The sequence below is a fragment of the Rattus norvegicus genome, chromosome 5 (genome assembly GCF_036323735.1).
Source record: "Rattus norvegicus strain BN/NHsdMcwi chromosome 5, GRCr8, whole genome shotgun sequence".
Taxonomy (NCBI): Eukaryota; Metazoa; Chordata; class Mammalia; order Rodentia; family Muridae; genus Rattus; species Rattus norvegicus.
In genome coordinates this window covers 7,408,236-7,419,900 of record NC_086023.1, presented here as the reverse complement: position 1 = coordinate 7,419,900, position 11,665 = coordinate 7,408,236, and positions in this window count along the sequence as shown.

The following is an 11,665-nucleotide window of genomic DNA, read 5'->3' as shown; positions in this document are numbered from 1 at the left end:
AAAAAAAAAAAAAAGCAGGCCTTCCAGGGATATCTACTGAACATGGCCTAAAACAATACAATAAGACTGGGCACAAACCTTCCTTCATAGTTGGACTCAGTAACCCAGTAGGAGGAAAGGGGTCCTAAGTGTAGGCAAAAGCCAGAGATACCTCACACCCACTGTTGGGACTCCCAATCCACAAAACCATAAAGTATATGCACCTAGCTCAGACCCATATGTGGTCCGTGTTTGTTACTTCAATTTCTATGAGACCCTATGAGCCTTGCTTAGTTGATTGTGTAGGCTGTGTTCTCTGGTATTCATAATACCCACTTACTGTTTAAAAAAAAAATTTTAGGGGGCTAGAGAGATGACTCAGAGGTTAAGAGCATTGACTGCTCTTCCAGAGGTCCTGAGTTCAATTCCCAGCAACCACATGGCGGCTCACAACCATCTGTAGTAGAAGACAGCGACAGTGTACTTATATAAATTAAATAAATCTTAAAAAAAATTTTTTTAAACAAAAGAATTATAGATTAAGGAAAAGTGGAGGAAGAACTCCCAAGAGCTGAGCGGTTTCAGGGGAGGAATACACCAATTTTTATAATTTATACACATGTTTAACCTCTAACAAAATACAAAACATTCACAAGATGCAAAAACCAGGAAACAAGTTCATTTGAGATGCCAGGTTGCACTGCCCTGCTTGCACATGGTTTTAAATGTCCTTCATACATGTGAGTACTTTGTCACTTGTGAAAAAGGTTTTATTAGTTTGTAACAGAATAATCCAAAAGACATCTTGTTTGAGGTCAAGGAAGCCCTGAGTGGCAATGACGACCTCTGAAGGCTATGGTATGGAATGAGAACAGGATGGAGATGGGATCCGCACTTATTTACCAGTTTAACCATTTAGCCACATCGATTTATTGGTTGCAGTTTGCCAAGAAATCCCCAATGTCCCTTGGTAGCTGGCCATGGACAGGCATGAGTTGTTATTTGAAATTGATTTTAAAAACTAGTATTAATTTTCAGACCACATGTTGCATATGTAATAATTACACTTACCCAATTGTATACATGAAGGTTATAAGAAGTTTACAAAAGTGTTAAGGAGGTTGGCAAAGTTCCAAGTGGTCATAAGGGAAAGAGGCAGAGCTGTTGCAGGTGAAGCACAGAAGAGACTGAACTCATCTGGAGAAATACTGAAGGTCGCAGAGTAAAGCAGAGCGAAGGTACAGAGGGCACACAGATGTGTTGCAGATGGACAGTGTCTTAGTTAGGGCTTTACTGCTGAGAAAAGACACCATATCCAAGGCAACTCTCATAAAGGAAAACATTTAACTAGGGCTGGCTACAGGTTCAGAGGTTTAGTTCATTATCATCATTGTGCAGGCAGCCATGGTGCTGGAGAAGGAGCTGAGAGGTCTACATCTTTATCTGAAAGCAGCCAAGAGAAAACTCTGGATTTAATACTAGGCAGAGCCTGAGAAGAGGAGACCTCAAAGTCCACCAATATAATGACACACTTCTTCCAGCAAGCTACACATCCTCCAATAAGGTCATACCTCTTAATAGTGTCACTCCCCATGGCCAAGCATTCAAACACAAGAATCTATGGGAGCCAAACCTACTCAAACCACCACGGAGGGTTGGGGATTTAGCTCAGTGGTAGAGCGCTTGCCTAGCAAGTGCAAGGCCCTGGGTTCGGTCCCCAGCTCCGAAAAAAAGAAAAGGAAAAAAAAATTGGCTCCTGTCAGGTAGGGGACAGAGTTGGGAGTTCTCTGACTGTAGGTATCTTGAGGTGCTCAGGTGCTCAGGTGACATGTTGGGGATGCTGCCATTGCTGTATTACAGTCTTCTTTATGGCATCCATGTGGGGACATTGCAGTTTTTGTGTTAATCGTGTATGTTCTGGCTTAGTTTTTCTGATTAATTTATTAATCTGTTTTCCATTTTTATTGGATTTTTTAAAAATTTACATTTCAAATATTATCCCTTCTCCCTCACTCAACCACCCACCCCTTCCCACCTCTCTACCCTCCCCCTACACTGGGGGAGTGGGGAGGGGAGAGTTCAGCCTTGGCAGGACCAAGGAAGGGTTTCTCTTCCCTCTGGGGCCCAACAAGGCCATCCTCTGCCACATATGCAGCTGGAGCCATAGGTCTCTTTGGATGGTGGTTAGATACCTGGGAGCTGTGGTTGGTTGGTATTGTTGATCTTATGGGTTGCAAACCCCTTCAGCTCCTTCAATCCTTTCTCTAACTCCTCCAATGGGGACCACATTCTCAGTTCAATAGTTGGCTCTGAGCATTCGCTTCTGTATTTGTCATGCTCTGGCAGAGCCTCTCAGGAGACAGCTAGATTAGGCTTCTGTCAGCATGCACTTCTTGGCATCAGCAATATTGTCTGAGTTTGGTGGCTGTATGTACATGGGCTGGGTTCCCAGGTGAGACAGGCTCTAAATGGCCATTGTTTCAGTCTTTGCTCCAAATTTTGTCTTCAAATCTCCTCATATGAATATTTTTGTTCCCCCTTCTAAGAAGGACTAAAGCATTCACACTTAGGTCATCCTTCTTGAGCTGCATGTGGTCTGTGGATTGTATTTTAGGTAATTCAAGCTTTTGGACTAATATCCATTTATCAGTGAGTGCTTACCATGTGTGCTTTTGTGATTGGGTTACCTCACTCAGGATATTTTCTAGTTCCATTCATTTACCTATGAATTTCATGAAGTTATTGCTTTGATAGCTGAGTAGCACTTCATTGTGTAGATGTACCACATTTTCTGTATCCATTCCTCTGTTGAAGGGCATCTGGATTCTTTCCAGCTTCTGGCTATTATAAATAAGGCTGCGATGAACATAGTGGAGCACGTGTCTTTTTTATATGTTGGGGCATCTTTTGGGTATATGCCCAAGAGAGGTATAGCTGGATCCTCAGGCAGTTCAATGTCCAATTTTCTGAGGAACCTCCAGACTGATTTCCAGAATGGTTGTACCAGTCTGCAATCCCACCAACAATGGAGGAGTGTTCCTCTTTCTCCGCATCCTTGCCAGCATCTGCTGTCGCCTGAGTTTTTGATCTTAGTCATTCTCACTGGTGTGAGGTGAAATCTCAGGGTTGTTTTGATTTGCATTTCCCTTATGACTAAAGATGTTGAACATTTCTTTAGGTGCTTCTCAGCCATTTAATATTCCTCAGCTGTGAATTCTTCATTTAGCTCTGAACCCCAGTTTTTAATAGGGTTATTTGTCTCCCTGCAGTCTAACTTTGTGAGTTCTTTGTATATTTTGGATATAAGCCCTCTATCAGTTGTAAGATCGGTAAAGATCTTTTTCCAATCTGTTGGCTGCTGTTTTGTCCTAACAACAGTGTCCGTTGCCTTACAAAAGCTTTGCAGTTTTATGAGATCCCATTTGTCGATTCTTGGTCTTAGAGCATAAGCCATTGGTGTTCTTCTGTTCAGTAAATTTTCCCCAGTGCCCATGTGTTGGAGCTCTTCCCCACTCTTCTATTAGTTTGAGTGTATCTGGTTTGATGTGGAGATCCTTGACCCACTTAAACTTGAGCTTTGTACAAGGTGATAAGAATGGATTGATTTGCATTCTTCTACATGTTGACCTCCAGTGGAACCAGCACCATTTGTTGAAAATGCTATGTTTTTTCCACTGGATGGTTTAGGCTCCTTTGTCAAAGATAAAGTGACCATAGGTGTGTGGGTTCATTTCTGGGTCTTCAATTCTATTTCATTGATCTACCTGCCTGTCGAATGATGTCATCTTGTAGTTGTAGGTAGGTACAAGATAGAACAAGGCCTGTCACTGGATGAGAGGGTGTGATAGAAAAGTTTTAGGGAAAGGAGGAGACTGGAAGGGAGGAAGAGGAAGCCACAGAGAACATGGAGGCTGATGTTAAGATTCCTCTCTGCACATTTCCAGGTTGTTATGAATATTCTTAAGGGGTGGATGTGTACAGGGCTTTGTATGTTTAGGTGGGCAATTATATCTTACCAATTGGATCAGAGGTTATTGTGTTGTGTGTTCTTTCATGTGGCGATTTAAGTTCAAGAGAATATGTGGTGGCTGGAGACACTAGGGCGCCATGGAATTTGGGATGCGTATTTCTGGCATGGTGGCAACCTGCCTTGGGAACTAGATAGGTAGAGAGATTGCTGCCAGGCTCAGAGAGAAACCTTCAGCAGTATGATATGGGATGGAGCAGAGCAGCAGAGCAGGTGAGAAGCTTTGATGGCTGAGATTAAGATACCTATCAGATATCGTGGGACACTATGGTGCCGGACCTAGAGCTTGATAGAAGATGGCTTTTTTTTTTTTAATAATTTTACAGCAACACCTGCCTGTCTCTGTACCAATACTATACACTTTTCATCACTATTACTCTGTAATACAGCTTGAGGTCAGAGAGGGTGATTCCCCCAGAAGTTCTTTTATTGTTGAGTATAATTTTCGCTATCCTGGGTTTTTTGTTATTCTAAATGAATTTGCAAATTGCTCTTTCTAACTCTATGAAGAATTGGATTGGTATTTTGATGGGGATTGCATTGAATCTCTAGATTGCTTTTGGAAAAATGGCCATTTTTACAATATTAATCCTGCCAATCCATGAGCATGGGAGATCTTTCCATTTTCTGAGATCTTCAATTTCTTTCTTCAGAGACTTGAAATTCTTGTCATACAGATCTTTCACTTGCTTGGTTAGAGTCACACCAAGGTATTTGTTATTTGTGACTATTGTGAAGGGTGTCCTTTCCCTAATTTCATTCTCAACCTGTTGTCCCTTGAGTAGAGGAAGGCTACTAATTTGAGTTAATTTTATATCCAGCCATTTTGCTGAAGTTCATTATCAGGCTTAGTAGTTCTCTGGTGGAACTTTTGGGGTCACTCAAACACACTATCATATCATCTGCAAATAGTGATATTTTGACTTCTTTTCCAGTTTATATCCCTTCGACCTCTTTTTGCTGTTTGATTGATCTGGCTAGGCCTTTGAGTAGTATATTGAATAGGTAGGGAGAGAGTAGTCAGCCTTGTGTAACCCCTGACTTTACTGGGATTGCATCAAGTTTCTCTCCATTTAGTTTGATGTTGGCTACTGGTTTGCTGTATATGGCTTTTACTGTGTTTAGTTATGGGTCTTGAATTCCTGATCTTTCCAGGACTTTTATCATGAAGGGGTATTGAATTTTGTCAAATGCTTTCTCAGCATCTAGTGAAATGATCATGTGACTTTTTTCTTTGAGTTTGTTTATATAGTGGATTACTTTGATGGATTTCTGTATATTGAGCAATCCCTGCATCCCTGGGATGAAGGATACTTGATCATGATGGATGATCTTTTTGATGTGTTCTCGATTCGTTTTGTGAGAATTTTATTGAATATTTTTTAATCATGTACTTTATTTATATGAGTACACTGTCACTGTCTTCATACACACCAGAAGAGGTCATCAGATCCCATTAGAGATGGTTGTGAGCCACTTTGTGGTTGCTGGGAATTGAACTGAGGACCACTGGAAGAGCAGTCAGTGCTCTTAACCTCTGAGCCATCTCTCTAGCCCCCTTTATTGAATATTTTTGCATCGACATTCACAAGGGAAATTGGTCTTAAGTTCTCTTTCTTTGTTGGGTCTTTATATGGTTGGGTATAAGCATAATTGTGACTTCATAGAAGGAATCGGGTAGTGTTCCTTCTGTTTCTAGTTTGTGGAATAGTTTGGACAGTATTGGTATTAGGTCTTCTATGAAGGTCTGATAGAATTTTGTGCTAAACTCATCTGGTCCTAGACTTTTTTTGGGAGACTTTTAATAACTGCTTCTATTTCTTTAGGAGTTAATGGAACTGTTTAGATTGTTTATTTTATCTTATTTATCTTTGGTACCTGGTATCTGTCTAGAAAATTGTCCATTTCCTCCAGTGTTGGGAGCAGCCTCAAGATGTTGGAAGCAGCCTTCATGTTAGATTAAAAGCATCTATACTTTAGCCTTATGTTAGATCAAAATCAATCATATTTCAGCCTTATGTTAGGTCAAAGCAGCCATACTTAAGCCTGCACCTGCAGTTCTGCTTGAACTTAACAGATAGAATAAATCTTGTTGTCAGGTCGCTTAGCACTGGTGGTCAGGTCACTAAGCAACCCACCCTGTATTGTCCTTCCCACTGACTGATTTACCCAGCCAATATCCTGGTCATCAGGCCACGCTCATTCCTTTGTGGTTACCTCCCCACATCCTGCTTCTACCAGTATTATCTTTTGCCTGAGAAAAATTAAAAATTGTCAGCTTGATCAGACTTCTTGACTTGCTGTCTGTTCTTTGCATCTCTTGTCCCCCATTCTCTCCTAGGTAGACCCTAGACCCTGTTTGACTGCCTTGTGACTGTGCCTGTTGTTTCATTTCTGATTTTGTTAATTTGGATATTTTCTCTGTGCCCTCTGGTAAGTTTGGCTAAGGGTTTATCTATCTTGTTGATTTTCTCAAAGAACCAGCCCCTGGTTTTGTTAATTCTTTGTAGAATATTTTTTTGTTTCTACTTGGTTAATTTCAGCCCCGAGTTTGATTATTTCTTGCCATCTACTCCTCTTCGGTGTATTTTCTTTGTTTTTAGGAGTGCTGTCAAGCTGCTCTTTCCAGGTTTTGTTTGTTTGTTTGTTTGTTTGTTTGTTTTTTGGAGGCACTCATAGCTATGAGTTTTCCTCTTGGCACTGTTTATATTGTGTCCCATAAGTTTGGGTATGTTGTGCCTTCATTTTCATTAAGTTCTAAGACGTCTTTAATTTCTTTATTTCTTCCTTGACCAGGTTATCATTGAGTAGAGCATTGTTCAACTTCCATGTGTATGTGGGCGTTCTGTCGTTTTTGTTGTTATTGAAGACCAGCCTTAGTCTGTGGTAATTTGATAAAGTGGATGGGATTATTTCAATCTTCTTGTGTTTGTTGAGGTCTGTTTTATGACTGATTATACTGTCAATTTTGGAGAAGTTACCATGAGGTGCTGAGAAGAAGGTATATAGAGATCTGTTAAATCCATTTGGTTCATAACTTCTGTTTGTTTCATTGTGTCTCTTTTTAGTTTCTGTTTCTCAATCTGCCCATTGTTGAGATTGAGGTATTAAAATCTCCCAGTATTATCGTGTGAGGAGCAGTGTGTGCTTTGAGAGTTAGTAAGATTTCTTTTATGAATGTAGGTGCCTTTGCATTTAGAGCATAAATATTCAGGATTGAGAGTTCATTTTGGTAGACTTTTCCTTTGATGAATATGAAGTGTCCTTCCTTATCTTTTTTGACGACTTTTGATTGAAAGTTGATTGTCTTCGGTATTACTCCAGCTTGTTTCTTAGGACCATTTGCTTGGAAAGTTGTTTTCCAGCCTTTTATACTGAGGTAGTGTCTGCTTTTGTCACTGAGTTATGTTTTCTGTATGCAGCAAAATGCTGGGTCCTCTTTGCATATCCAGTCTGTTTGTCTATGTCTTTTTATTAGGGAATTGAGTTCATTGATGTTGAGAGATACTAAGGAGTAGCGATTTTTATTTCCTGTTACTTTTGTTGTTAGAGGTGGAATTATGTTTGTGTGGCTCTTTTCTTTTGGGTTTGTTGCAAGATTACTTTCTTGCTTTTTCTAGGGTGTGGTTACCTTCTTTGTGTTGGAGTTTTCCACCTGTTATCCTTTATAGGGCTGGATTTGTAGAAAGATATTGTGTAAATTTGATTATGTCATGGAATATCTTGGTTTCTCTACCTATGGTAATGGAGATTTTGCTGGATATAGTAACCTGGGCTGGCATTTGTGTTCTCTTAGGGTCTGTATGACATCTGCCCAGGATCTTCTGACTTTCAGTCTTTGGTGAGAAGTCTTGTGTCATTCTGGTAGGTCTGCTTTTATATGTTACTTGACCTTTTTCCCTTACTGCTTTTAATATTCTTTCATACTTTTGTGCATTTATTGTTTTGACTATTATGTGACAGGAAGAATTTCTTTTCTCGTCCAATATCTTTGGAGTTCTGTAGGCTTCTTGTAAGTTTTTGGGTATCTCTTTCTTTGGGTTAGGGAAGTTTTCTTCTATATTTTGTTGAAGATATTTACTGGCCTTTTAAGTTCGGAGTCTTGCTCTCTTCTATACCTATTATCCTTAGGTTTAACCTTCTCATTGTGTCCTGGATTTCCTGCATGTTTTGGGTTAGGAGCTTTTTGAGTTTACATTTTCTCTGATGGCTATTTCAATGTTTTTATTGTATCTTCTGCTCCTGAGATTCTCTCTTCCATCTCTTGTATTCTGTTGCTATGCTTTCATCTGTGACTCCTGATCTCTTTCCTTGGTTTTCTATCTCTAGGGTTGCCTCCCTTTGTGATTTCTTTATTATTTCTATTTCAATTCTTAGATTCTGGATGATTTTGTTCAATTCTGTTTGGCTGTGTTTTCCTGTTATTAACTTGATTATTTCTTATATACATTTCGAGTGTTATTCCCTTTCCCGGTTTCAGGGCAAACATCCCCCTAATCCCTCCCCCTCCCTTCCTTATGGGTGTTCCCCTCCCAACCCTCCCCCCATTGCCGCCCTCCCCCCATAGTCTAGTTCACTGGGGGTTCAGTCTTAGCAGGACCCAGGGCTTCCCCTTCCACTGGTGCTCTTACTAGGATATTCATTGCTACCTATGGGGTCAGAGTCCAGGGTCAGTCCATGTATAGTCCTTAGGTAGTGGCTTAGTCCCTGGAAGCTCTGGTTGCTTGACATTGTTGTACTTTTGGGGTCTCGAGCCCCTTCAAGCTCTTCCAGTTCTTTCTCTGATTCCTTCAACAAGGGACCTATTCTCAGTTCAGTGCTTTGCTGCTGGCATTCGCCTCTGTATTTGCTGTATTCTGGCTGTGTATCTCAGGAGCGATCTACATCCGGCTCCTGTCGGTCTGCCCTTCTTTGCTTCATCCATCTTGTCTAATTGGGTGGCTGTATATGTATGGGCCACATGTGGGGCAGGCTCTGAATGGGTGTTCCTTCAGTCTCTGTTTTAATCTTTGCCTCTCCCTTCCCTGCCAAGAGTATTCTTTTTCCTCATTTAAAGAAGGAGTGAAGCATTCACATTTTGATCATCCGTCTTGAGTTTCGTTTGTTCTAGGGATCTAGGGTAATTCAAGCATTTGGGCTAATAGCCACTTATCAATGAGTGCATACCATGTATGTCTTCTGTGATTGGGTTAGCTCACTCAGGATGATATTTTCCAGTTCCAACCATTTGCCTACGAATTTCATAAACTCATTGTTTTTGATAGCTGAGTAATAATCCATTGTGTAGATGTACCACATTTTCTGTATCCATTCCTCTGTTGAAGGGGATCTGGGTTCTTTCCAGTTTCTGGCTATTATAAATAAGGCTGCGATGAACATAGTGGAGCACGTGTCTCTTTTATATGTTGAGGCATCTTTTGGGTATATGCCCAAGAGAGGTATAGCTGGATCCTCAGGCAGTTCAATGTCCAATTTTCTGAGGAACCTCCAGACTGATTTCCAGAATGGTTTTACCAGTCTGCAATCCCACCAACAATGGAGGAGAGTTCCTCTTTCTCCACATCCTCGCCAGCATCTGCTGTCACCTGAGTTTTTGATCTTAGCCATTCTCACTGGTGTGAGGTGAAATCTCAGGGTTGTTTTGATTTGCATTTCCCTTACGACAAAGATGTTGAACATTTCTTTAGGTGTTTCTCAGCCATTCGGCATTCCTCAGCTGTGAATTCTTTGTTTAGCTCTGAACCCCATTTTTTAATAAGGTTATTTGTTTCCCTGCAGTCTAACTTCTTGAGTTCTTTGTATATTTTGGATATAAGGCCTCTATCTGTTGTAGGATTGGTAAAGATCTTTTCCCAATCTGTTGGTTGCCGTTTTGTCCTAACCACAGTGCCCTTTGCCTTACAGAAGCTTTGCAGTTTTATGAGATCCCATTTGTTGATTCTTGATCATAGAGCATAAGCCATTGGTGTTTTGTTCAGGAAATTTTTTCCAGTGCCCATGTGTTTCAGATGCTTCCCTAGTTTTTCTTCTATTAGTTTGAGTGTGTCTGCTTTGATGTGGAGGTCCTTGATCCACTTGGACTTAAGCTTTGTACAGGGTGATAAGGATGGATCGATCTGCATTCTTCTACATGTTGCCCTCCAGTTGAACTAGCACCATTTGCTGAAAATGCTATCTTTTTTCCATTGGATGGTTTTGGCTCCTTTGTCAAAAATCAAGTGCCCATAGGTGTGTGGGTTCATTTCTGGGTCTTCAGTTCTATTCCATTGGTCTATCTGTCTGTCTCTGTACCAATACCATGCAGTTTTTATCACTATTGCTCTGTAATACTGCTTGAGTTCAGGGATAGTGATTCCCCCTGAAGTCCTTTTATTGTTGAGGATAGCTTTAGCTATCCTGGGTTTTTTGTTATTCCAGATGAATTTGCAAATTGTTCTGTCTAACTCTTTGAAGAATTGGATTGGTATTTTGATGGGGATTGCATTGAATCTGTAGATTGCTTTTGGTAAAATGGCCATTTTTACTATATTAATACTGCCAATCCATGAGCATGGAAGATCTTTCCATCTTCTGAGGTCTTCTTCAATTTCTTTCCTCAGTGTCTTGAAGTTCTTATTGTACAGATCTTTTACTTGCTTGGTTAAAGTCACACCGAGGTACTTTATATTATTTGGGTCTATTATGAAGGGTGTCGTTTCCCTAATTTCTTTCTCGGCTTGTTTCTCTTTTGTATAGAGGAAGGCTACTGATTTATTTGAGTTAAGTTTATACCCAGCCACTTTGCTGAAGTTGTTTATCAGCTTTAGTAGTTCTCTGGTGGAACTTTTGGGATCACTGAAATATACTATCATGTCATCTGCAAATAGTGATATTTTGACTTCTTCTTTTCCGATCTGTATCCCCTTGACCTCCTTTTGTTGTCTGATTGCTCTGGCTAGAACTTCAAGAACTATATTGAATAAGTAGGCAGAGAGTGGGCAGCCTTGTCTAGTCCCTGATTTTAGTGGGATTGCTTCAAGTTTCTCTCCATTTAGTTTAATGTTAGCAACTGGTTTGCTGTATATGGCTTTTACTATGTTTAGGTATGGGCCTTGAATTCCTATTCTTTCCAGGACTTTTATCATGAAGGGGTGTTGAATTTTGTCAAATGATTTCTCAGCATTTAATGAAATGATCATGTGGTTCTGTTCTTTCAGTTTGTTTATATAATGGATCACGTTGATGGTTTTCCGTATATTAAACAATCCCTGCATGCCTGGGATGAAGCCTACTTGATCATGGTGGATGATTGTTTTGATGTGCTCTTGAATTCGTTTTGCCAGAATTTTATTGAGTATTTTTGCGTCGATATTCATAAGGGAAATTGGTCTGAAGTTCTCTTTCTTTGTTGTGTCTTTGTGTGGTTTAGGTATAAGAGTAATTGTGGCTTCGTAGAAGGAATTCGGTAGTGCTCCATCTGTTTCAATTTTGTGGAATAGTTTGGATAATATTGGTATGAGGTCTTCTATGAAGGTCTGATAGAATTCTGCACTAAACCCGTCTGGACCTGGGCTCTTCTTGGTTGGGAGGAGACCTTTAATGAGTGCTTCTATTTCCTTAGGAGTTATGGGGTTGTTTAACTGGTTTATCTGTTCCTGATTTAACTTCGGTACCTGGTAT